This window comes from Canis lupus, chromosome 11, assembly GCF_003254725.2.
Source record: "Canis lupus dingo isolate Sandy chromosome 11, ASM325472v2, whole genome shotgun sequence".
NCBI lineage: Eukaryota > Metazoa > Chordata > Mammalia > Carnivora > Canidae > Canis > Canis lupus.
The window spans coordinates 10739140-10764707 of NC_064253.1; the positions used below are offsets into that span (position 1 = coordinate 10739140).

The window sequence follows — 25568 nt, forward strand, 5'->3', positions numbered from 1 at the left end:
AGCTTTTCAGTTTCTTATAAAAATACACATATTCTCACAATACAACCCAGCAAATGCACCCCTTAGTATTTACCCCAAAAGAGCTGAAAAAACATATCCAATCAAAAACCTGCACATGTTTGTTTTTATTGGCTTTCTTCTTAACTGGCAAAACCCAAAAGCAACCAAGACTTCCTACAGGAGGTGAATGGATAAATAAACTGGGGTACATCCAAACAATGGAATATTATCCAGCACTGAAACAAAATGAGCTATCAACCCATAAAAAGACATGGAAGAAAGTTAAATGCATGTTACTAAATGAAACAGACCAATCTGAAAAGGCTACAAACTTATGATTTAAACCCTATGAAATTCTGGAAAAGGGAGAAATCAGAGAAGGTCAAAACATCTATGGTTGCCAGTTGGCTGAAGGAAGGGATGATTTAAATTTTTTTTTTTATTGGAGTTCAATTTGCCAACATATAGCATAACACCCAGTGCTCATCCTACCAAATGCCTCCCTCAGTGCCCGTCACCCCCCCCCACCCACCTCCCCCTCCACTACCCTGAACGAAGGGATGATTAAGGGGAGCAAGAGGATTTATAGGACACTGAAAACAGTCAGATACCATAATAATGGGTATGTGTCTATACACATTTGTCCAAAACCACAGAATATACCAACACCAAGAGTGAACCGTACTGCCAACTACTGACTTTGGTGATTACGGTATGTCAGCGTAGGTCCAGAAATTGTTACAAATGTACTGCTCTGGGGGGCACCTGGGTGGCTCAGTAGTTGAGTGTCTGCCTTCAGCTCAGGTTGTGATCCCGGGGTCCTGGGATCGAGTCCCACATCAGGCTCCCCGCAGAGAGCCTGCTTCTCCCTCTGCCTGTGTCTCTGCCTCTCTCTCTGTGTCTCTCATGAATAAATAAAATCTTCAAAACAAAACAAAACAAATGTACCTCTCTGGTGGCAGATGTTGATAATGAGTGGGCAGGGGGCATAAGGGAAATCTCTGGAACTTTCCTCAATTTTGTTAACCTAAAACTGCTCTAGAAATAAAGCTTTCAAGATCTTTTCCAATTAAAAAAAAATGAAAGACTGATAAAAGTGCTTCCTTTTTTTTTTTTTGAAACTTGTGGCATGTTTCCTTTATTTTATTAATAATAAATTTATTTTTTATTGGTGTTCAATTTGCCAACATACAGAATAACACCCAGTGCTCATCCCGTCAAGTGCCCCCCCCTCAGTGCCCGCCACCCAGTCACCCCCACCCCCGCCCGATAAAAGTGTTTCCAAATGAAGATATATCACTAGGGAGTTAAAATTACTTTGCCAGGTATTAGGTAAGAAGAGTGTTTTTCTGGGGAGCTTACATATATTCTTTAAAAGGAAATTAAATAATTAAAGAATTTAATGAATCTACCAAGTAGACAAATTCACTGAAAAAATCCTCTGAAATAATTCATGACAACTCCTTTATTACTGTTAGAAATGCCACTTAGAGGCTCAATCACTGCTATCCAGCAGCGGTCTGAACTTTGCCAGGATCAGTAAACCTCAGAAATAAAATTCTCTACCCAAGGCAGATCTGTAATTAACCACTGAACTAATCATTCCAAATTGAATGCCTGTGCAGAATTACGCAACCTAGAAGCTAGTAGAGAAAGTAAACATTGCAAAACAATGACCTGATCTTTCAGTTCTCTGGGTTCCTGCGTTACGAAATTAAACATACAAAATAATTATGTGGAAAGAACCATGCCAAAAGCAGAGTGACACAGTGACACAAACTACCGAAATTCTTATTTTAGATAGATATCATTAAGAAAAGCTTAGACACACACACACACACACACACACATTATTTCCTTAACTTCAGAATTCTTCAGAAAGCCATGAGAAAGGAGGGCTGTTTTGAAAAACAAAATGGACAACAAAACTGAAGCTTGGTAAAGAAGTTCACTGATGTAAAATCATCACTGTTAACTATAGCTTAATGTACTGACTGCTTATAACACCTCAGATACTGTTCTAGGCACTTTACAAATAGTCACCAAAATTGCTTCTTATAAAAAACACCATAACGTAGATAATATTGTTATCTCAGTTCTGTACATGACAGCACTGAGGTTTACAGTGTTAAGAAAATTTGCCCATGCTCATGGGCATAATGCTGGAGTCACAAATTGAACTACGGATTTCACACTCAACCATTGCCAGGACCACAAAAATCAGCTCTGCTATACCATGTAGCAGAAAGTTTTCTTCTAATACTCTTAGAACATTCAACCCTCACTGTAGGATCATCTACCCTTTCTCTTTCCTTGCATTCTTTCTTACTCTCACTGTTTTCTCTAAGACCATTCTTTTCCCCCCCTCTCTTTTTCATACTGATTACTTTCCAATGGTTTTCTTCCCTGTCTTTAACAGGTGATTACAGGGAACTAATTTGCATTTTTATCACATACATTAAATGACCTTGTGGTCCATACAGTATTATCCACTCCCAAAAAAACTATCAGAGAATTAATCAGATTTCTTGTTGCTTCTTAACATTGTAGCAGATGCTTAATGACCTTTGTTAGGAAAAGATTTTAAGGCCTTATTCTATGTAAATCAGTCACGTATTAGACTGAGCTGAGACCACAGATAATTAGCACTAACAATCATAAAGCCCACTCCTAGATATACTGGTTTAACAGGACAAATTGAAAACTGGTCCAGGGGCTCCTGTGTGGCTCAGTCAGTTAAGCATCTGACTCTTGCTTGTGACTGAGGTCACGATCTCAGGGTTGATTAAGATACTCACTTCCTCTCCTTCCTCTCACTCATCTCTCTCTCTAAAATAAATAAATCTTTACAAATAAATAAAAAAAAAACTGGTCCAACTTAGGCCAAATTTGGCTCACAGAAGTTTTTGTTTGGCTCACATTCTAAACTTTATTGAACTAGTTGAAAATACAACTCCAAAAAATACATAAAATAATCCAATTTTTTGTTTTTTCCCGATAAGTTAATAGCAATGCTATTTTTCAGAACAATCATCAGATGACGTTGAGTAACAATTTCTATCTTTTGTATACAAGCTTAGGACTCTACAGTCATGTTCCTACACACAGCCCCATTCACTCATTGACACCTGCTGGCCCTGTTAGGCAGTAGATATTATACACCCCTGATTTAAAAATATTAGTAAGCTAGAGAACTATCCCTAAGGTTGGAGCACAGAAATTAAAAATTTGCTTCTGATTTGGCTTATAATTTGCTATTCTTTTTTTTAACCAATTATTTCAAACTAGTTCTAAAAGTGACCTAGTTTGGAAATTCACTAGTCCTTTTTTAAATACCAAGAATTTAAATATATGACACCTAAGAACACTGGAAGTGACAATTCTGTATAAAATAAGAAAAATCCAGCGGTCAGCCCAGAAGACACTGTGACTACGTCAAATTCAGAGCAGATATAAATCTTAAGAAATGTCATTTCCAAATAATGAAAGTGAGTCGGTGAAGGGCAGGAATAACAAATTTTCAAGCTTTTTTATATGGATAAAATTCTGTTTATCTCAAATGTGTTTATCTAAAAAGCATGATTGAATGGCAGCTTCCACATTTTTGAACAGGTAAAGCTTAGAGGTGATAACCCAGGCGACAGAGGAGAGAGGTTGGTGGGTCTGTTCAAAAGAGGCATTTTCAGAGCAAGTTTGTTTGTTTATTTTTTTACAAATTTATTTTTTATTGGTGTTCAATTTGCCAACATATAGAATAACACCCAGTGCTCATCCCGTCAAGTGCCCACCTCAGTGCCTGTCACCCAGTCACCCCCACCACCCCTAGTTCATTTTCCAGAGTTAGGAGTCTTTATGTTCTGTCTCCCTTTCTGATATTTCCTACACATTTCTTCTCCCTTCCCTTATATTTCCTTTCACTATTATTTATATTCCCCAAATGAATGAGAACATATAATGTTTGTCCTTCTCCGATTGACTTACTTCACTCAGCATAATACCCTCAAGTTTATTTAGATGGCATGTTACAGATCCGTAAAAATGGAAAAATCTGTAATATTGCCTTTGTTTGTATTTTCAGTAAGGAGGATTGAGAAAACTTTAATTTATCTGACTTTGGATAGGGAGATTCATGTTAGAAAATGTTTAAGAAGGATCCATCCCCAAATTACCTACCTGATGCACCACTGCCCAGGGTTTAGAATTAAAGGGATTTAGATCTGAAACAGAGTCAGCTATTAATTTTATAATATCAGGGAAACCACTCAAAACTTTGAGTCACAGTTTCTTCATCTGCAATTTTGGAGTAAAACCTAAACTAATATCAAGTTTTCTGTGAGCGTTTGGTAAGATTATAAACATAAATGTCATAGCACAGTACCCAGGCTACATAAGAAAACTTACTATATTTCACAAATGTGCCCTCTGTGCCTCTCACATAGAGCTTAGCCTGGCAATCCTCAAAAAGCAGAGCTGGGTGTGGAGGCTAAGTAGTTGAGGCAGAAAGGTTGATTGCAAGTTTCCCTAATGTTATCTATTAGGATATTTTAGAGACAAACATTAAAAATTAAAACCAGCGCCACTAGAGGAGGTTATTGTGGCTTTCAGCACTCCTATAAAGCAAAATAAAAATAAATAATTTAAAAACTGCTGACATTTCCAATTAACCTTGCATTCTTTGGTGGTTCTTTAGAAAAATTCTGATGATGAGCTCAAATACAACTCCTGGCTGATGGCAGCACACTCTTTCCCTTGGGACTGACACAGTATGGCAGTGGTTACCAAGAGTTCTACTGTTCTTTCATTTCCAGTTGTAGTTCACTACTATGGTCCTGTTTTGGGTATCTTCTTGAAGTTCTGTACCTCTGCTTGTAACTGACATTGATCCTTTGCATTCTTTTGTTCTGTACTAATCTCTTACTGAGTCAGGTCATTTTTGCTCCTCCTAACTGCTGGTAAAGCTTGAGCCCACACAATTTCTTTCCCTCTGACCATCCGCAGATTTTTTTCCTGATGTTCATGAACTTTTGGAAAGAACCCAAGTCTGTAAAATGCCTCACAAAGCAAGGAGAGCTCAACACAGAGCAGAAGCCTCCTCTCTGGTCTTTGTTTCAGGTCTTTCCAATTGCCCACTGAGCCCCAACGTTTCTTTCTTTTTTTTTTTTTTAAGATTTTATTTATTTATTCATGAGAGATAGAGACAGAGAGAAGCAGAGACACAGGCAGAGGGAGAAGGCTCCACGCAGGGAGCCCGATGTGGGATTCGATCCCGGGACTCCAGGATCACGCCCCAGGCCAAAGGCAGGTGCTAAACCACTGAGCCACCCAGGGATCCCACCGTTTCTTAATCCCATTTTTCAGGGCTTTCTGCTTTACAGTCACTGAATTTCCACAAGTCAATATCTACTTTTTCGATGCCTTCAATTTTAACACTCCAAATGACTCAGTCCATCATTACAGACAAATCCTAAATAAAGATGCTCCCAAAGTCAGCTCCTATGGTAGACCTCCTGGCCTCATAGGCAGGAAGGATATCCAGAAAAAGACCATGATAAAATAGAAGGCAAAAAAGGATAAACATCAAGGCAGACTAGAACAGAGCAGAGATCAGGGCAGAGGGACTAGAGGGCATTAGACACAAAGATAAAGAACTTACATCTGCTGAGTCTTATGTTGTCAAAATCAGTACTGGGTGTTTGTGTGTGTATCTATACGTACATCTCATCCAAACCTCATGACAGCCTAGCAGAAATATTTTACCTCCATTAAGATAAATAAACTGAGACTTAGATTAAAAAATCTACCCAAGATTATATACCAACCAAGTTAAAAAAATATTAAAAATCAGATCTGGCTACATTTTCTATTAAAGCGCAGGTTTGCCCTAACATTTTTTCCATCAATTCTAATGATGTATGTTTTGGGCTGGATCCCTGAGAAGCAGGGCCTGAGACAGTGGTTTGAGGGTACGCACTGAGGGAATGCTTTCAGTAGAAAGAGAGTGAGGGAGGCAGGGTCAGGCACGTAAAGAAGCTAAGAGAAAAAATAATGTGTTCTTAGTTGGGCTCTGTCTGCATCCTGATCCTGGAAAGGACTATGAGCTTAGTAGCACCCAAGGAACAGGCACTCTTGCTACAGGCATCTGGGCACAGACAATAGATTCCTAAAAAGACATACTTGCAAAGAGTTCATACAAATATAAGTTCTTCTTTTACCTTCCTTCTGGAACAGGGAGACAATACTCTCAACTGAATTCACCCCAGAGAATGCAGAAACTCACACTTCTAAATTATGGTCAGGAAACCAGAAAATAAATGTCACAAAGCTCCAACCCTGAAGTGATAGAAGAAACCCTTGTAAATGAGAAACAACTTTTTTTTTAAATGATAGAAGAAACCAAGAATTGAATGGTTGAAATACCCTACACTTACAGAGACACTAAGTAGTGCAGCAGACACTCTAACAGTTTATCTGACTCTAAAGTTATTTTTTATCATAAGGAGGCTGTAAGTTTCCCTTACAAAAACATACTGAAAAATTATCTTTGGAACTAGCTAAAGCAAAATACTGATTTCCTAGCCGAGATCATTATTTCAGATCATGGAGCCAAATCATAGTTGACACATGTTATTTTATTTGTTTTTCAAAATGGAACTTCAGAACATGTATTAACTGTTTTAAAGGATGCTGGAACCCCACGTTTAAAAATAATAGTTTAGATTTTGTTTTCTTTTGATGTTTGCTAGGTAATGAAATTGCTAATAATGTAGATTCATTGCCCATTTAAATCTTAGGCTCACTTTTGCTAATTATAATCAAATCAATTGTTATGAGAAGCAGAATGTGATATGATATATATATATTTTCCTTAGCGAAGAGAATCATCTTCTGGATAGTTAGATTCCAAATGACTTGGCAAGACAGAAAGTCAATGAAGTACAATAAATAGACCCAGCGGAAACATTTTTCCTAAACAGCCCAGTCTAAAACACTCATTCTTCAGATAATGTCAAGATTGGATTAGCCTGGTTAGGGACTCACATTTCCTAAATGAAATTTTGCAGCTGAAATGCCAAAGTTTTTATCATGCTATTATACCCCTGAGAAAAATAACAAGCAGACTTCTTCCCTCTTTTCCAAGTATTTGTTATGAAGGATAGGTCATTTCCATAAAAGAGCCAGATTTCTCCCTGACTCCCCAGTACTACAAATTGGGATTAGCAGAGTATCAAAACATAACTGAAGAATAAAGAATAAAAATTATTGCATCAACAACTAATCTGCACAGTCTTCAATAATGAAAATATTTCCATTTCAGGCTTTAGAACACTAATATAGAGAGACTTTGTGAGAGAAGAACTCAATCAACCAAACCAAATAGATAAGCACTCCTACTTCTCATCACCATACACATTCACTAAAGCCATAGTCAAGTGAGTCTGAAGCCAATTTATCTTTAGGTCCAGAGTTAAGAGTTTTACTGCTGCTGACAAATTATCTTAGTATTTTGAAAAACAACAGTCAGTTGTAGTCACTTTAGAGACAGGTAAAGATGACAAAGGGTCTTCATAGGAGTCTGGTGCCTTCGAGGTCAACAGTAAATGGAGTGGGAAAATAACAACAGGTAAGGATGGTACAGAAATATCCATTTATGGACTTTCATACTCCAGCACTGTATTTCCTGAAAGAAATAAACACATGATTGTATGACCCCTATTTTACATTGACTTGTCAAGTCTTACAAAAAATTTGATTCTAGACTGTTACTTCTGAGGGTAGTCCTCTGATTTAAAGAAACTATAAAACCAGTATTGTGAAATAATCTGCCCAGGGGAAAAAAACCAGCAGCTTCTCCGTAAGACAAAATGAAAAACTGAAATCTTTGATAATAACTGGATATAAATTCTATTTATTTATTGAACTACTCTGGGTAATACAGCAACAGAAGATGTGTGAACAACAAGGGAATTCTGTGTTCTCGGCGCCTCTTATCCTCATGGTGTATCTATGCCATATTTAGATTTTTAGAGTCCACTTCCAAGGCTGCCTTTTCCATGAATTTGCCCTGATATCTTCAGTCTAAAGTAATCTCTCATTATAATCAAGCTTCTTACCCCATACCACCCATCTGCTATATAACCAACTTCTTAAAATCTGGGAGAATGTCTTAACCTCTTCCTTATAACCCAGCACCTGCTGAAATTTCTAATAGCTGCCCACGAATAGATTTTGCAGAAGGAAGACCAATTACAGAAAAAAGAAACTAAAGTTGCAATTTGACATATTAGTATATATTCTACCTTTCAGAGTGTGGTAAAGATCAGTGTGATAATGAACAAAACACACCAGTAAATGCATGGAGCTCTAAAGCATATAATGTGGTAGTGCCATTATTATAATCATTATCACCATAGTACTCATCATTGGTCAGAAAAAGAAAAAGAATCCTAAATATATTGTAGAAAAAAATCAAAAGAAATTAAATGGATAGATGATCTCTGACATACCATTTGATCATTAAGAGACATTGCTTTTAATCACTTCTTACATCTCTTATCATGAGGTATAGTAAAGACATTTCCTTGAAGTAACTTCAAGGAAAATGCTTACATATACACTGACAACATCACACTAATACAATTTTATAGTTCTAGGCTATTTTAGAAAGGACAGCAGCTACTTCTCAAGCTAATTAACAGAGGATACCTACTGCAGAGGCATAAAACTCAACAGTGAGACAGGAATCCAAAATGCAAGTTCCAACTCCTAATAACACACTGTGAAGATTTTACCCCTGCAGACTTCAGCTCTTTCTTCTAGAACATGAGATCTTCTGCAGTTCACAGCTAAGGTCTTAATAAAAACAGAGTGTGTCTTCAAAAGTTCATATGAGGAGGACTTAAAAGACAAGAGTAGAGATGGACTTTGAAAGTCATTAGATTTGATCACTAAACTTTATTCACTATGAAATGGTAGTGAGGATGTGAGTCTTTGTATTACAAGAGGATTCTCTTAAGTACTTGTGTGCCCTTGTATAATCATTACTTTTTTTCACTGATGTTTTTCTAAATTCCTGAATAGTTTCCCACAGAATTCCCTCGTTGTTCACACATCTTCTGTTGCTGTATTACCCAGAGTAGTTCAATAAATACAATTTATGCATTTATGCATATAAATGCAGACATTCAGAATAGCTTCAATTTCTTTTCTAGAAAAAGATCTGGCTCTATCAAATTATTTTTCTTAAAATAGAGGCCTAATTATCATAATTATTCATTAGATATTATTAAATATATAGATTTATTGTTAGTAGATATTATAAATATAAATTTATAGATATATTAGATATATAGATATTTTATTATAATTCACTAAATATTTTTAAATAATGTATATAATTAGATATTAGATATATTTTAGATATATAGATATATATTACTAGATATATACCATTCATTAGATATTATTTAAGATATATTAGACATACATTATTAGATATATAATTACAAACATATTTCATATGTATCTCTCTCTTGAAATTTTGCAATCACTGAAAGTGATGCTCTTTTAGAAAAGTTTATTGAGAAATCAACATGGCAGAGCAGGAAAAAGTAAACGTAAGAAGAATAATACCTTTATTCTCATCAGTTATTTCCTGAGTGACAAGAAAATTTTCTGGGCCAGTTCTCTCTCCTAAAAATTTCTTTCACTCTTCTTCCTTCCTTCTGTCCTATCTCTTTTTTTCTTTCTTCTTTCCTTTCCCTCTCTCTTTTGCTCCTCCTCTTTCCTCCCTCCCTTCCCCTTTCCTTTTTCCACAATTAGATTTATTATGTCTGAAATACAAGACATAACAGTCATGGACTCAATTTATATGCTGGTGAGAAAGCAAGCAAGTAAAAAAATTAATAAAATACAGAAAATTCGCCTGAAGTAAATTTTAAGAATAGGGATTAACCAGTTATTCTTGTAGGTGCCAATAGAAGCAACCGCTGCTTACCACTGATGGATACACAACATAGGATGTGTAAATGAAGACCAGGTGAGGTTTATGGAGGACTGTATGGATAAAGTAGTATTTAAAAGTGGAGGAAAAGTATGGATTAAATAAGCCTGAGGTAGGAGTAGGGGTGAAAATGTGTAAAGATGTAGGGAAAAGCTTTAAAATGAAAATGAGCATGGCGCTACAGAAGTTCAAGGTAAGAATGAGAGACAGTATAAGAAATAAGGATGCAGAGTTAGGGAAAGACTAGATTATAAAGAGCAGTGTGAACTATATAATTGAGATTTTATACTTAGAGTTTGGGTATGGGTGCTCCTTGAAGAACTGTAAATACTAGAATGACTTGATCAGTTTGCCTTTTTAAGAAAGATCATTCTAGCAAGCATGCGGAAAATGAGTCAGAAGAGGACCATAGTAGAGCGAAGGAGATCACTAATAAAATACAGAGTAGCTCAATCAAAAGATGGTAAGAGATCTGAGGTCATGGAGAGGAAATGAGAATTATAAGAGACATTGAAATAACAAAACAGTAAGATTTAAATATTATTCCATGTGACTGTCAACAGAAGAAGGTGGGTTGGCTGCCATGTGTCTCCTTTGAGCCCTGTATGACTTGGCTTTGGCTAAAGAACCACCACTACATCTCATTGGTGTACAAGACACAATCATTTCTTCTTCACACTACAGCAGTAAAGTACAACTGGGCTTGATTCTAAACTACACATTGGACTCCAGTCTGTTCCATGTCTCTCAGCCTCTTTGCATGAACAGCTATCTGAAGCATCATCTTCTTATTTGGAAAGGCAGAAAATCATACGAAATCCATGTAATGGCCTTAAACCGTAAATTTTGTCATCTACACAACCACTGCCCTAGCCAAAACAAGTCATATGGTAAGAAGCAGAAGTGTACCCACCATAAATCCATGGCAAGGGCATGTACATGTTATAATAATCCAGGGCAGTGAGAAACCAAGACCAATGATTCAATTTACCACAAGCCTTGTGTGGATGGTGGGAGTATTCTTAAAATAAGGAATTAAAGAGAAAGAACATAATCTGGATATAGAAAAAATAGAATTTGGATTACTAAAATGCTCCTAGCACTTAAAATCACCAGTGTTTTAGTAGGCAGTATGGTATACAGAGCTGTTGGGAGAATTATACCTGGGCTGGGAACACAGATGAAAAGCTGTCAACATTGATATTCAGAAGGCACTGTGAATCGAATCATGAAGACACTCTAGGGTAAAGAATCCCAACATTTAAGGGATGAACAGTAGCAGAAAACCCATAAAGGACAATGAGATAAATGGTAGAGACATAAAGCCAAAGGAAAGAGTGATTTTATGTGCTAAAAGCTACACAGGGGTCCAGGGAGGAAAGGACTCAGAATTCTTAATTGGATTTAAAGTTTAAAAGAGCATTAATGACCTTTGCCAGAACCATTTCAAAAAACATGGTACAGTTAGAATCCAAAGTCATCTCAGGAAAGAGGACTATTATCTTTGAGTTCCTTCCCTTCCCTTACTCCTCTCATTCATGTCTCCTCCCCTTCAGTACAAAAGCAACTCTCTCTCTCAAACTATGTCCTGTGTTGGTGCAATCTCTCCATCTCTACGTGGGCCACTATGATAACTACCATGTCCCATGAGAGCTTCCTAGCAGGTCTTTGGCCTCCACTCCTGCCTCCACAATCCATTTTCACATCACAAATACACTAATGTTTTTTTAAAAAACTCATCACATAACCATGGTATATGTTTTCCTATGTAAAATATCATTCCCATCACTAAAATCCCGCCATGGGAAGTCTCACACAGCTTGATCTCTCACAGTCTCTTCTACTACTCGTTCTCCAAGACAACATATTTCACCCAGATTGTCCTTTTTTTGCATATATCAATCACCTCAAAATCATTCCTTACTTATAGTCTTTGCCCTAGCCGTTCCCTGCTTCTGTGGTGCCTCCTCTTCCAGATAACCAACTTACTAAAGTCTGGGATAATGTTTACCTGGATTTCTCTTTCTACTTCCTCAAATGCTTGAAATGCCTAACCTTTTAGCCACTTTCTGCTGCCAAAACCTACTTGATTCTTCAACATTGTACTTACCCGTATCTGATCTTATTATTTACTGTCTCCCAACATCACTGCAGATATATTGCCTTATTGCCCTGTCTTATGAACATGGAACTGGACCTCAGAAGTAGATATTATGAACTGTTTGTTGAATAAATGAAGAGAACTCTGGATTAACTGCAGAGAGCTGAAGAAGAAACAGGATGAAAACCCTGAAGATAAAAAATAAATTCTAAACCATAATCAATAAAAGAGAGGATGTAGTACTACGGGCCTTAATAATTTGTTTATATATGAACATGCCTATATGTATATATAGGCATATATATGTACATATACACACATACATAACACACACATATGTGTAGTGCAGTGACTTCAACGTTGTTAAATACTGACGGGAGTAGAAGTTGGGAATGTAAACAAAGCAGAAATCAGAGGAAATAATGGAGAGCAGGGGCTGAGACAGGTAGTATGGAAGGTAGTCAGTTTCAGAGTAGAAGTGATAGGAAAAAGGGTACTTCTTCCACTTCAGCTGGCAAAAAGTATGAATAACCAATGCTTTCTTTTTCTTTTTCTCCTCAAAATTACTATACCTACCATTGTGTAAGCTACTCTGCCCCATTGGTATTTCATGCATATTTACCTGTCTTTTGAGAGAGTCTGATAAAGCATCACTTCTACTGGCCTTATAAACATTATAAGCAAGTACCTTGCTTACTTAACCACTAGTTTTATTTGGCAATACAAAATTTTTCTGAATTTTTTTCATTAAGGTAAATCAAACTGCTGTATATACACAGAATAAATATATACATCTTGGTGCAGGTCTGTGAATATTTCTATGGCAAAAATTCCTTGAGTAACTGTATTTGAAGGCTTAAATCTTACAAAAGAGATTGTAAAATTGGCCTCCAAAATTGTTTCTACCAACTACTCCATTTCCTTCTACTGTCACAAACAACAGAAATCATGTACTCAAAATTTTTAGATTGATAGGTGAAAAATGGAAGCTTCTTTTAAGGTACAGTTCTTGGATTTCCACTATAGGAGAATTTTTTGTACATGTACTTTCCATCAAGATTTCTTTTGTGAGTTGTCCACCTAATTTATTACAGGGATGTTTGTTTTATTCATGAATTCTGATAGCTTTTTGTGTACTTACATGATATTTAAGGTTAGCATAAAACAAATTACATTACATAGATCCTATCATGGAAACATGTGTCATTATATGATACAGAACAACCAGTAATGTATACAGTATGTTTATTATATATGGTAGGTTCCTGCCCCTTAATTATGACATACTCTTTTTTTTTTTTAAGATTTATTTGAGAGAAAAACAGAAACAGAGGATGCACATGTGAGTGAGGGGAAGGTCAGAGGGAGAGAATCTTCAAGCAGACTTCCTGCTCAGTGCAGAGCCAGACACAGGCTAGGCTCCATTGCCCGCCCCTGAGATCATGACCTGAGCTGAAACCAAGAGTCAGACCCTTACCTAACTGAGCCACCTGGGTGGCCCAGATTATCACATAGTATTGATTTAAAAATTCATCCCATCTCAGGGATGTTAAACTGTGAAAAACAAAACAAAACAAAACAAAACAAAACAAAAAAACAACTGAAGAACACTGCACTGATGTAGTACACAGATTAATGACTTTCAAAGATGCCCATACCCTTATCCTGAGAGAATGTGAACATATTATGCTACCCGGTGGGGGGGGGGGGGGGGGGAGGGGACACATTGCTCATGTGATTAAGACTACTGCATTTAAAATATAGAGGCTATCCTGGATTATCCGGGTGGCCTAAGCTAATTGCATGAGCCATTAAAAACACAGAATGTCCCCTAGCTGGGAACAAATGGTATGTGGCAAAAAGGGATGTCAGAAAGACTCCAAGGGTGGGAAAGAGTTAATGTACCATCCCTGGCACGCAGACTCATGTGTAGTGAAAGAGAGGGAGAGAGACCTCTTGGAGCAGCTCCCAGCTGACAGCCACAAGGAAATGAGGATCCATGTCCTCCAAGCACGTGAGGCAACTCCAACAACTCTGGAAGCCTCCAGGCAAGAGCTTAGGCTGATTAGTGCCTTGATTTGGGCCTTGTAAGACCCAGATCAGAGACAATAGTTAAACCCTCCAGAATTCTCATCTACTGAACTACGAGACAATAAATATATATTCTTTTAAGCTATTAAGTGTGTGGTAATCTGTGGCAGCAGCATTGAAAACTAGTACAATTATAAAGCAAAATCAGGTATATGAATTCAGGAAGACAGAGGAGTTCTAAAGTGTAACCTTCCCCAGGTTTAGAACTGCACTGCCTAATTTTATGAAACCAGACAAGAGAAAGAACAAATACTGCATTAAAGCAGATGAAAGAGAACTTCTGGAGTTTTAAAATCAGAACACAATTCAGTTGTGAGGCTTTACTTTATAGGCTAGAACTACAGTGGAAACTTGGAGTTTGTATATTCTTGGTATTTCTTAATTTTTTTGAGTTTCTTTTTCACTATCTTGAAAATTATCCAAGGGTGTCTGTAAAATATGCCTTGCTGCTAATTGCATATTTCTGACCACCTAAACTAATAAATTAAAAGCTGTGTATTCTTACTCTGCCAGATGAAATAGAGAAAACAAAAGGATAAAATAAACTTACTTTTGATACCAAATCCTAAGGACATAATTAAAACAACCAGCCACTACTATAAATTTTTTTCCAGGTTATAACTTTTAAGATTGAGGAAAATTATTCTGAGATTGTAAGCCAAATAAAATAAGTCCTCATAAAAGTATGAATAGTGAGTATCTAACTTGATTAACAGACCCAAGCAGTGATAAAATTTTCCAAATATCATTGCATCTTACTGCTTAATAACAACATTACTTAATTCAAGAAGTAGCAAAACATGTTTTCTTCTATTACTCCCCATAGTCTTAATTTAATACTATGATTTTAAATATGCATTGCTTATCCCACTGTATCTCGTATTTGACAGTAACCTACAACATGTTATAGTGTTGCCATCAAAGTTTATTTAGTATGCCTGAACCAATCATTAAAATGATTGTCAAAGATTCAAACTAGCAAGAGACAAAAATGTAGTCCACCAATGTGGAACTACTTAGAAAAAGAAGGTCTATACACAGAAGTACAAGGATTCTACAGTAGAATGTGGTGTAAGGACGGTATTAACAGTCTCTAGTTTGATTACTACTCTAAGAATCTACCATTACACTAAAACTGCCTATGTGTTGGATGAGCGATGTATTTTATTTTCACTCTTGTGTTGTACTTTTCTCTCAAGGCAGTTCAGGAATGTATAACAGAGCAGAGAGTGATGGTGTCTTGTTTTCTTTTTCCTATTAAAGTCAAAGATCTGATGGGGCAACTCTGACAAATGCAGTTGGTAATAACAAAATTACTTCCAGAATGTTCAGTCTTAGCAAAAAATACTAACAGATTAAGGCGTTCAGTGGTTCTTTCAAGTAACTTAATTAACACAAAGTGATGTTCCCTGGAGACGATCTGAAACTATTTTGTGACTAAAATGTAAGATTATTGAAAGGCAAACATACTGAGGTAAATTTCTTCTGACCAAAAGATTTGCCAAAGTATTTGAATACAATTATTTCTTCGATGATGACACTTAGTGCAAGGCAAATAGTAAAACTGTTTTAAAACAAACTCATATAATTTTAAATCAATATAATTACAATTATTTCCTTCTTAGACACTCATTTATTCATCATTTTGTCATTAGCACTTAAATAGCATACCTACCACATATTACATGATTGACACATAACTGTTGAAAAAATGAATTGCTGTCGTCCTCCCTATATTTAGGCAAACAAATTCTGTAAGCAATAGCAGTAGCAGAGAATACCATGTGGGACAGGTTTTCCACCCTGTTGTCTTTCTGAATCTACAAGTGGAAAATGAACAAGAGCTGAGATCAAAAAGGACAAAAGAAAGAAGACCAACAAAAGTGGGAAATAGTAAGGTCACAGAGTATCTGTTGGAAGTCAGAGACCTTTCTAGCTTTTTCTCTGCCACTTCTTGTTGGGTGATCTTGGGTAAATAATTCAGCTCCTTGAGATTTATTTTCCTCATATGTAAATGGAGATACAATTATTCAATTTATAAGAATGTTGTAAGGATTAAATATAGTGTTATCACCATTGCCTTGCACCGTGTCTAGCATATAAGATCAGAATAGTTATTATTATGAATATTTGAATTAAAGTAGCAAAAATAGTTTTTAGCTTAGTTACTTTACAATGAATATTTAAAGAGCCGTCTTTCATTTCTTTTCCTTGGTAAGTGGAATTCTTTCATTAACTTCTCTTGGATCCTCACTGATTTGCATTATGTCTCACTAATATAAGATGAAACCAACCATCACTGATTGCATTATGATTAACTTTGCTAGTTTGTCACTTTCAAAGAGTGAAGGATGACATGGCAATGATATTCCTTAATTAGTTAAACATTTCTCATTTATAAACTGGAAAGGCTATTATATCTCAATGAATTTAAATGTGTTTTGACCCAAAGAAGCTAATTCTCCTGTTCATGGATGTGAGCTGTTTCATACTGCATTTAGTCAGGGGTTATCAGGTCAGGGAGAATTATCACTTTCCTCAAAGGCAGACCAAGTAGTTATACAAAAAGGCTTTATCTATCTCTGTGGTCTGAATTACTTAGTCAATGACAAAGAAAAAAGGAAGGTGATAATTCACAGTAAAAACTGGGTAAAAACATCACCAAGGTAAAACTAACTAAATTATGCTATGAGCCTTCATTCTATAACCCTCCACATTTCCCTCCTATTTTATTTCCCAAGAGTAATAAATAGAATTATACCACTCTTATTGAAAAGGTCTGCCTTCTATTAGCTTAAACCTATGTTCATTGGAACATCTGCCTTACAACAACTTTTGTTTCTAGAATTACACGACCCCAGATACTGAACAAAATATCTAAAAAGAAATCTGAAACACTTTATTCACTCCTACTCATTGGATGTACTTTATCATCTATAAATACATGTATATCACATATAGAATGCATTACAGGTCAACTATATACACAGATAGATATGACTTTCAGATATTTCTAATGTATAAGAAAGTGGAAGAAGTGTGGGTTTGCAGAGAGGAGTCAGTCCATGTGGATACATATTTTCCACCTAAATATGAGAACACTATTCTAGATACAGGTTAAGAGTCAATTCATTAAGACAAAACAAATTACTTTGGAAAAGAACACTTAAAAACTGAAGTACAATGTCAAAATAAAGAATAGTTCTCCTTTTATGTACACTGCATAGGAAAGTGGAATATGTTTGAATAGAAGAGTTCCTTAACTACTTAAATGCATTGATTAAACACATTGACACAGCCTCACTGTAAAGCTGAACTCTCCATAAATTTGTCAGATTCTGGTATGATGTTTGCAGATTCTTCTATTTGTAGCTTTCATTTGTTGGAGTTAATTTCTATATATAAATAGATAAAACTAACAGGGGTAACAGAGTATGATGCCATGTGACTCTTCTATCAGAAGTCTGCATTGTTTCCATAATCTTTTTCATCTACAAAAATGTAACACTGAGATATTAAGAGCCAATTGATTCAAATACCTAATGTGATACCATTCCAATCAAAGTACAATGAAAATGGAAAGCCAGAAATCTTAAGTTTTAAAATTGTGCATTAAAATTGTCTACCAGAAACCAAATCATCTTGGGAAAAATGTACTTAATAAATGATTTCTTCTAATGAGTGAAAGGATGTAACTGTTACTACATTTAAAAACTAAATCATACACCAAATTTAGATGGAAGTGGATAGGTAATCTAAAACTCAAAAGTCTTGGACATAATTGCTATGGCCTTTTTCATGCATCATGTATCTGATCTCACTGAGTGCTGCTCATCAGTCCAGCAGGGTTCTGATTGGGGCATTCAGGGTGTCCAGCATAATTAGGGCTTTGTCAAGTTAGATAACTATTTAAGAGTGCATGAGACTAATCCCATGAATTTATTCATCAACTTGGCTACACTGTCTGTGTTTAGTCTTTGGCCTCCATTTTATAGAGACTTAAACTTCTTTATTTTTCTATCATAAAATCGAAATACATAAAAGAATATTGTGTTCCTCATTGTAACTTCACCTCCTTAGCACAGAAATCTATTTCCTGAAGCTTTTGATTAGATTGAAATCAGGAATTCCAGTACACTCACATTTAATAAGGATTTACTGCAGAATTTAATGTTGAATTAAGGTGTAATTTATCTAAAATTTACTGAGAAAGTTATCAGAAGTTGGAAGACAAATGTAATGACCTCAGAGATAAGTTGTAACACATAGACTTAATTTTAAGGATTATATGTGATTACTTTGATATACACTGTTAAGAAAGAAGCGACTTAAAAAAAAAAAAAAAAAAAAAAAAAAAAAAAAAAAAAAAAAAAAAAAAAAAGAAAGAAGCGACTTATAAAAACCATGTAAGAAGAGATTTAACCTATCTCAACCTATCTAACAACAAGGGCTGCCTGCACCTCTGATTTTATTCATTGCAGCCATGAGTCTACTCACTATTTGTAATTTCTAAATCGCTCCTGTCTGTCAGTAATAATTTAATCACATCCACAGAAATTAATTATTTAAGGATCATTATAAGAGAATTTGGGAAGAGACTGACATGTTCAAAAGGTCTTAACTATGAATCAGGCATTTGAGACTTTTCTAATGGAACCTCTGAAGGAACAGAAACAATACTCAATGTCAAGTCACACCAACACTTCTTACAGAGAGAGTAGGGACAACAGGACAATATTAGTCATCCTCCCAAAACGATAAACAGTCGATATAAATGTAAATATTTAGGACTATGCTGTCCATTCCGCGAATGTCTTGTAAGTGGACAGCCAGCCACGTCTTACAGTTTAAAGGTACTGAAAGCCCAGTTTCTCAGCCTTCACACTGCATTCAGCATAGGATGGACCTGCTCATCTCCTCTCTTGAACAACCTCCACACCACTCTGCCACATTCCTGCTTCCAGTTACTCATCATCTGAGAATGGCCTCTGGCAGGACTTTTTTTTTTTTTTTTTTCTTTTTTTTGGTATTGGAGTGGCTCCTCACTAAGTAAGGTCTGTCTCTTGCTCAGCAATTTCTATCTTTAGTCCCACACAGTGGGAGTAGGTTTAAATTTTCTTTTGGTGGAAAAGACCACTCTGCATTACTCTGCTCAAATAAGCCCTTATATTTAGCAATCCAACCCTCACCCTTTTGTTCTTCAAGTTTATTATGCTTCAGCCTTCTTAAGGCAATTGTTTTATATCAATAATAGACATAAATACTCTCTTCCTAGCCCCCTCCAACACACCATCTCCAAAACAGTGAACATCTCACCTGTTAGCTATCCCCTTTCTTCTGCAAATTTTAGTGATCACCTGTATTACATTCTGGAAATAGTTCTGTGTCCTTAGCTACAAGATGGTGAAAATTTAGGGCTTACAGTTTCTTGGTTTAGACAGCCTGAGTTGGACAGAGAGAGAGTCTTTTTTCCAGGGTAAGTTGGCCTAAGTAGCCAGGAAGGAAAAAATCAGAGTTTTTTCAAATACCTTTAATGGCTTCACAAGGAGATAGGGGAAATATTGAGAAGAAAACAAGAACAACAGGAGAGAAATATTAAAGAAATACAGGAAGAGATGAGAACCTCTCAAGTAAAAAAAAAAAATCCTAATACATTTAACATTTGAAGAATTGTGTAAAATGAGCACTGGGTGTTATAGGTAAGTAATGAATCACTAAGTTCTACTCCTGAAACAAGTATCACACTATACATTAACTAAAATTTAAACATATACTTGAAACACAAAATTGTGTAATATTTTTTTTGATCCAGAAATACATTTTCCCGAATTTTATAAAGGGATATCATGCAATAGGACAACATTGGTTCATGTTCAATGATTATACATATCTTTCCTCTGAGTGTGAAAATATGTCCTTGGCAAATATAATTGTGGATCTCTTTTCACATTTTATGCAGAACGTTCAGCTTTGATTTTAAGTACTTCCTTCTTTCTGGCACTACAAGATGTTCCAGGCTCATCTTGTTTATTTCTTACTTCAATCTTACAAGCAGCAATTTCTTCAAAGGGTCCTGGAGACTTTTATTGGAAAAGGCCTTAGGAAGCCAGATTAGGACAAACTGATACTGGAGTGTTGTTGCTTCAAGAAATTTATATGAGTATACTAATTCCCATATATGCGTGTAACTATAAAGACTTCTATGTGTAACCATGAGTGTGTATATATATATATCTTTTAAGCTAATTGCGACTTCGTACTGATGTTTTTGACCATCTTCCATTACCACATGGATCATTCTAGTTCCCTCTCCTTTTTATCTCTTACCTCCCACTTCATCAGTGAGACACCTGGCTCTATCCTTTGTCAAACATTTACTTAACTGTTCAATTTCATTCTAAGTATATAATGATATCAAACTGTTTCAGCATACCCCTACTGGGAAGCTTTATCAGCTAGGATATAGGTTTATGTATAGATTCATGTGCCTTTAATTTTATAGACTCCACTCATTTCCAGAGTTACATGGGTCAGCCTCTTTTCCACCACTCCCCTCAGGGGGACTGTTTTATCTATTTCTAACATAGTTAGATTCTCTTGTCACAGCTGGTGTCCTTTCCTGGGATCTCCTGACCTCCTAAAGGATTTTTTCATTTGCATACATCAAGGTTCACTCTTTATGCTATAAAGTTTTACAGGTTTTGACAAATTCATAGTGTCATACATCCATCATCACGGTATCACACAACATAATTTCACCACCCTGAAAAGGGCTCTGAGCATCATCCATTCAACCTTGTTTCTGAGCCTCTGGTCATTACAGATCATTTAAATATATCAAGTTGCCTTTTCTGGAATATCATATAATTTGAATTATACAGCACGTAGCCTTTACAGACAGGGCTCTTTCACTTATAAGCTATGATTTTATATTAACCTGTGTACCTAAGGTGAATATAATTTTTTCCCCATCTGCACAGGTGATGTGTAGATTCTCTACTGAAGCTGACATACGTCAGATGGCCTGGAAGGAGCTACACCAGCTATAATCGGTATCTGGTAGTATTTCTAAGAGTTGTTCAAAATTAGCAGCCATCTCTAAGAAACTTTAAAGGAGAAGGAGGGAAGAAGAATAAGTGAAAGAAAGAGAAATAGAGAAAGAGAGAGATACGGATTCAACTTAAATATTAAAAGATGAGTTGTATAATCCAAATACCCCAAGTCTCATCAGACTGCATAAATTGTTTTACTGTTCTGTTAGTACATCAGAGTGAAAATACTCCCAGGCCTGACTGTGTTCGCATGCCTGTTCTTTAACTTAAAAGCTACCAATGAGCAGTAGCAGAAAAAATATTACCACTGTACTGCCATCTTTAACTAAAATATATTAACACTGTGTAGTGGGGAAAATAAAGTGAATGGGTGGAAGAAGGCTGCCACTAGTGTGGTATGAACTTTTCTACAGTTCTGGGTCTTCCCAGAAAGGGTGATACCCATTATCTATCTAGCCACATATATCTAGCCACAAACATGCACAGAGCCTCATCATAAGTATTACTTCATAACAATCTTTTTATGTTTGAAGACAGTGGCATTTTTGCTCCTATTCCTGAAAATCACACAAAAGCAATAAAGAGAATGAGAAATAATAAAAATTAACTGTATTTTGACATAATCAAGGGAATTATAAAAATCACAAAGAAGGAAATAGGTGTTATGGTTACACAAAATCAATGAAGACTGATTAGGGGTAGGATAAACGGAAGCAGAAGGAGAAAGCTGTGGTTTCAGATCATCGAAAATGCCAGAAAGTACATTTCTTAAAGATGAGGCACATACCCTAAGGGTTGTAAAACTAAATTCTCCCTGCAGTAAGAGAATGCACAAGTTGGCCACAGGACATTTTTCTAGAATAACTTCTGTTCTAAAAAGTAAGTATGAGAAATCATTCAGCAAATCAATACTTATAAGGAAGCATTCTGCCTCTGAGCCAGTGAGGGAGGAAAGAAACTTTGCATTGTTTAAATTCTGATAGGTCTCCTGATTTCATTGGTGAGACAGTGAAAATTAAAGGCATTCACACAAAACTGTTTTAAAGAAAATTCTAGATCAATACATAACCTTGATTCCTCCTACCTATAAACCACAGGCCAAAACTGGGGGGAAAAAATGTGCTCCATCACAGATGAGAGATTTTAAAATACATGTAAGATCAGTATAAAAATAATACAAGAAAATTAGACAGACTAACCAACCAGCCAAACAACCAGAATATATTGATGAGAAAATACAGTAATGGAATAGATGATATCTTATATCAAATATTTCACCATGAATATTAATAAAAACTAACTTACTACTTTAGTCATCTATATGAAAAGATTTTAAAAAATATCTATGGAGAAAATGACAGAAAAACTTATAAAGCCTAGAATGAAGTAGGAAAAAATTTACTAGGTAAATAAAGGAAAAATTAAAAGAATACAAAGAAAATTGATATTCCTTGAAAAATGGTAAGATACATAGACAATATAATAATTGAATAAAATATATGTAAAAATTAAATATCTGATGAAAAGTATCCAAAAACAAACCAACATCAATTTAGTATCAGGAAATTGTCATAAGGGCAAGTAGAAAATTAAGAAACATTTATGTAGGGCAGCTCAGTCCATTAAGTGCCTGACTCTTGATTTTGGTTCAGGTCATGATCTCAGTGTTAAAAGATCAAGCTCTCCCATCAGGATCCACGCTGAGCATGGGGACTGCTTAGGGATTCTCTTCTTTCCTCTACGACTCCCTCTCTACCCTGCTCATGCGCTTTCTCTCTCTCTCTCTCTCTCTCTCTCTCTCTCTTAAAAAATAATTTATTCGGGGATTCCTGGGTGGCTCAGTGGTTTAGCATCTGCCTTCAGCCCAGGGCATGATTCTGGAGTCCCGGGATCGATTCCCACATTGGGCTCCTTGCATGAAGCCTGCTTCTCCCTCTGCCTGTGTCTCTGCCTCTCTCTCTCTCTCTGTCTAATGGATAAATAAATAAAATCTTTAAAAAAAGGATTTTATTCAAAACACCTACTAAATCTCTGTAACAATAAGATTCTGTGGCACTTGAGCCACTGTGGGCTAGCCCCTGCCCCATGCCAGCATGACAAGTTTCACCAGGACGGATGGGGCTAAGAAGATAGTTACCTTCCTTCCTCTCAGCTCCCAGGCCAGGACTGAGATCTCTCCCCAGAAAGAGAAGACTTCACCATCACTTCTTGCACTCTCTCCCAGTTCTTTTTGTAGAGGCTACATTCCAATAAAGTGCAGTAGAGTTAGGGGTTCGTCTTTTCCACCCAGCCTCTATTCGTAGGGTAAAGGCTCTTCACCAGACAAAGCACACCAGAAATAATGAGAACCAGATCACTCTCACCCCAGCTGAGTTATGGGGCAGAGGTTCTAAGCTTGGAAAGGCAAGCCAGAAAGAGTAGACGCTATCACTGCATTCAATATTTTGCTCATAAACCATGATGTCCACTCAAGACAAATAAGTCATTCAATGTTCCTGTCTCTACTTGTGAAACAGTGGGGCAGAAATTATGCCTGGGGAGAGCAGCAGGCCAGGAGAACAGAGAACTCCAACGTTTTCCACAACAACTGATTTAAGTCCAACGGAAACTTGGCTGAGATTTTAAATGGCTATTAGGTATTGTTTTTCCCTTTTTTTTTTTGTTTGTTTGTTTGTTTTTAAATAAATTTCTTAGAACATAGGGAAATTCAATCCTAAGGGAACTTGCAAAAACAAGGAGATGAAGGGTTTGTTCTGTTAGGTACTATAAATCCTTAAAATACAGGCATAGAGTAGCTTAGTATAAAAGAATTCACACTTATTCCACCCTTCTGCTCAATCATATTTAGCAAATAACTATCATTCTCAAGATCATCTCATGGTCCAGAAGACTCTTGGAAGCTCCTGTCATCAGGTCTACATCTCAGATGGAAGGAAAAAATAAAAAGGTAAAGGGCAGAGGCCGTATGAATTACCTCCTTTAAAGCAAACATCACTGCAGGCCCAGAATTACATCTCATTGACTATTATTTAGTAATATGGCCAAACTTTGCTTCACAGGAGCAAGGAAAGTAGTATTTATTTCACTGGGAGCATGTAAACCCAAACAAGGAATAAATTCAAGTATATAGGGAGAGCATTTCAAAACAATTCAAAAGAGCCAAGTGATTCAATTTTTAAAATGAACAAATGATATCAACAGTTGACAGAAAAATACAAAGATTTGGCTTTTAAACATAAGAACATGCTTAAATTAACTTCAAAGAAAGTAGAAATGCAAATTTAAACTATAATGAAGTATTGTCTTATAAGATTGGTAATAAAAAAGATTGATTTTTTTTAAAAAAATGGGTTGTCAAAGAAGATATGCAAATGGGCAATAGATACGTGAAAAGATGCTCAACATCAAAAATTATCAGAGAAATGCAAAACCACAGAGATGTATCAGTCCTCATCATAAAATGACTATCACCCAAACGACAAGAAATAACAAGTGTTCATGAGGATGTGAAGAAAAGGAAACCCACGTGCATTTGAGGTGGGAATGTGTACAACCACTGAGGAAAACAGTATGGAGGTTTCTCAAAAAATTAAAAGTGGAACTACCATATGCTCCAGTAATTCCACTTCTAGGAATGTATCTGAAGGAAAAAAAAAACCTATCTTGAAAAGATATCTGCACTCCCATGATCACTGCCATTATTCACTAAGCCAAGATACGACAACAACCTAGGTGTCCATCAATAAATCAATGGATAGAAGGAGGGGCAGGATGGCGGAAGAGTAGGGTCCCCAAATCACCTGTCCCCACCAAATTACCTAGATAACCTTCAAATCATCCTGAAAATCTATCAATTCGGCCTGAGATTTAAAGAGAAAACAGCTGGAATGCTACAGGGAGAAGAGTTCGCGCTTCTATCAAGGTAGGAAGACGGGGAAAAAGAAATAAAGAAACAAAGGCCTCCAAGGGGGAGGGGCCCCGCGAGGAGCCGGGCTGAGGCCGGGGCGAGTGTCCCCAGGACAGGAGAGCCCCGTCCCGGAGGAGCAGGAGCTGCACCGACCTTCCCGGGGGAAAGGGGCTCGCGGGGAGGTGGAGCAGGACCCAGGAGGGCGGGGATGCCCTCGGGCTCCCCGGGACAGTAACAGCAACTGCGCCCCGGGAGAGTGCGCCGAGCTCCCTAAGGGCTGCAGCGCGCACGGCGGGGCCCGGAGCAGCTCGGGGGGGCTCGGGGGCGGCTCGGCGGAGGGGGCTGCGGGGCGGGAGCAGCTCGGGGGGGCTCGGGGGCGGCTCGGCGGAGGGGGCTGCGGGGCGGGAGCAGCCCGAA

The 25568-nt window shown here is 36.7% G+C and overlaps 1 protein-coding gene across 8 annotated transcripts in view; it reads right to left on the reverse strand.

Annotated features, from left to right (window-relative positions):
- LOC125752133 (arginine/serine-rich coiled-coil protein 2-like) overlaps positions 1–25568 on the reverse strand; it is a 316143-nt gene that overhangs the window by 142973 nt on the left and 147602 nt on the right. For 2 of the 8 annotated variants that reach the window (XR_007413911.1, XR_007413910.1), the window contains exon 3: positions 5384–7678. The exons of 5 other annotated variants lie outside the window; for them this stretch is intronic. The gene's annotated coding sequence lies outside the window, so the exon portion shown is untranslated. Of the gene's footprint in view, positions 1–5383; positions 7679–25568 lie in introns of those variants that run through there. One more of the 8 variants, XM_049115995.1, reaches the window with a different exon arrangement.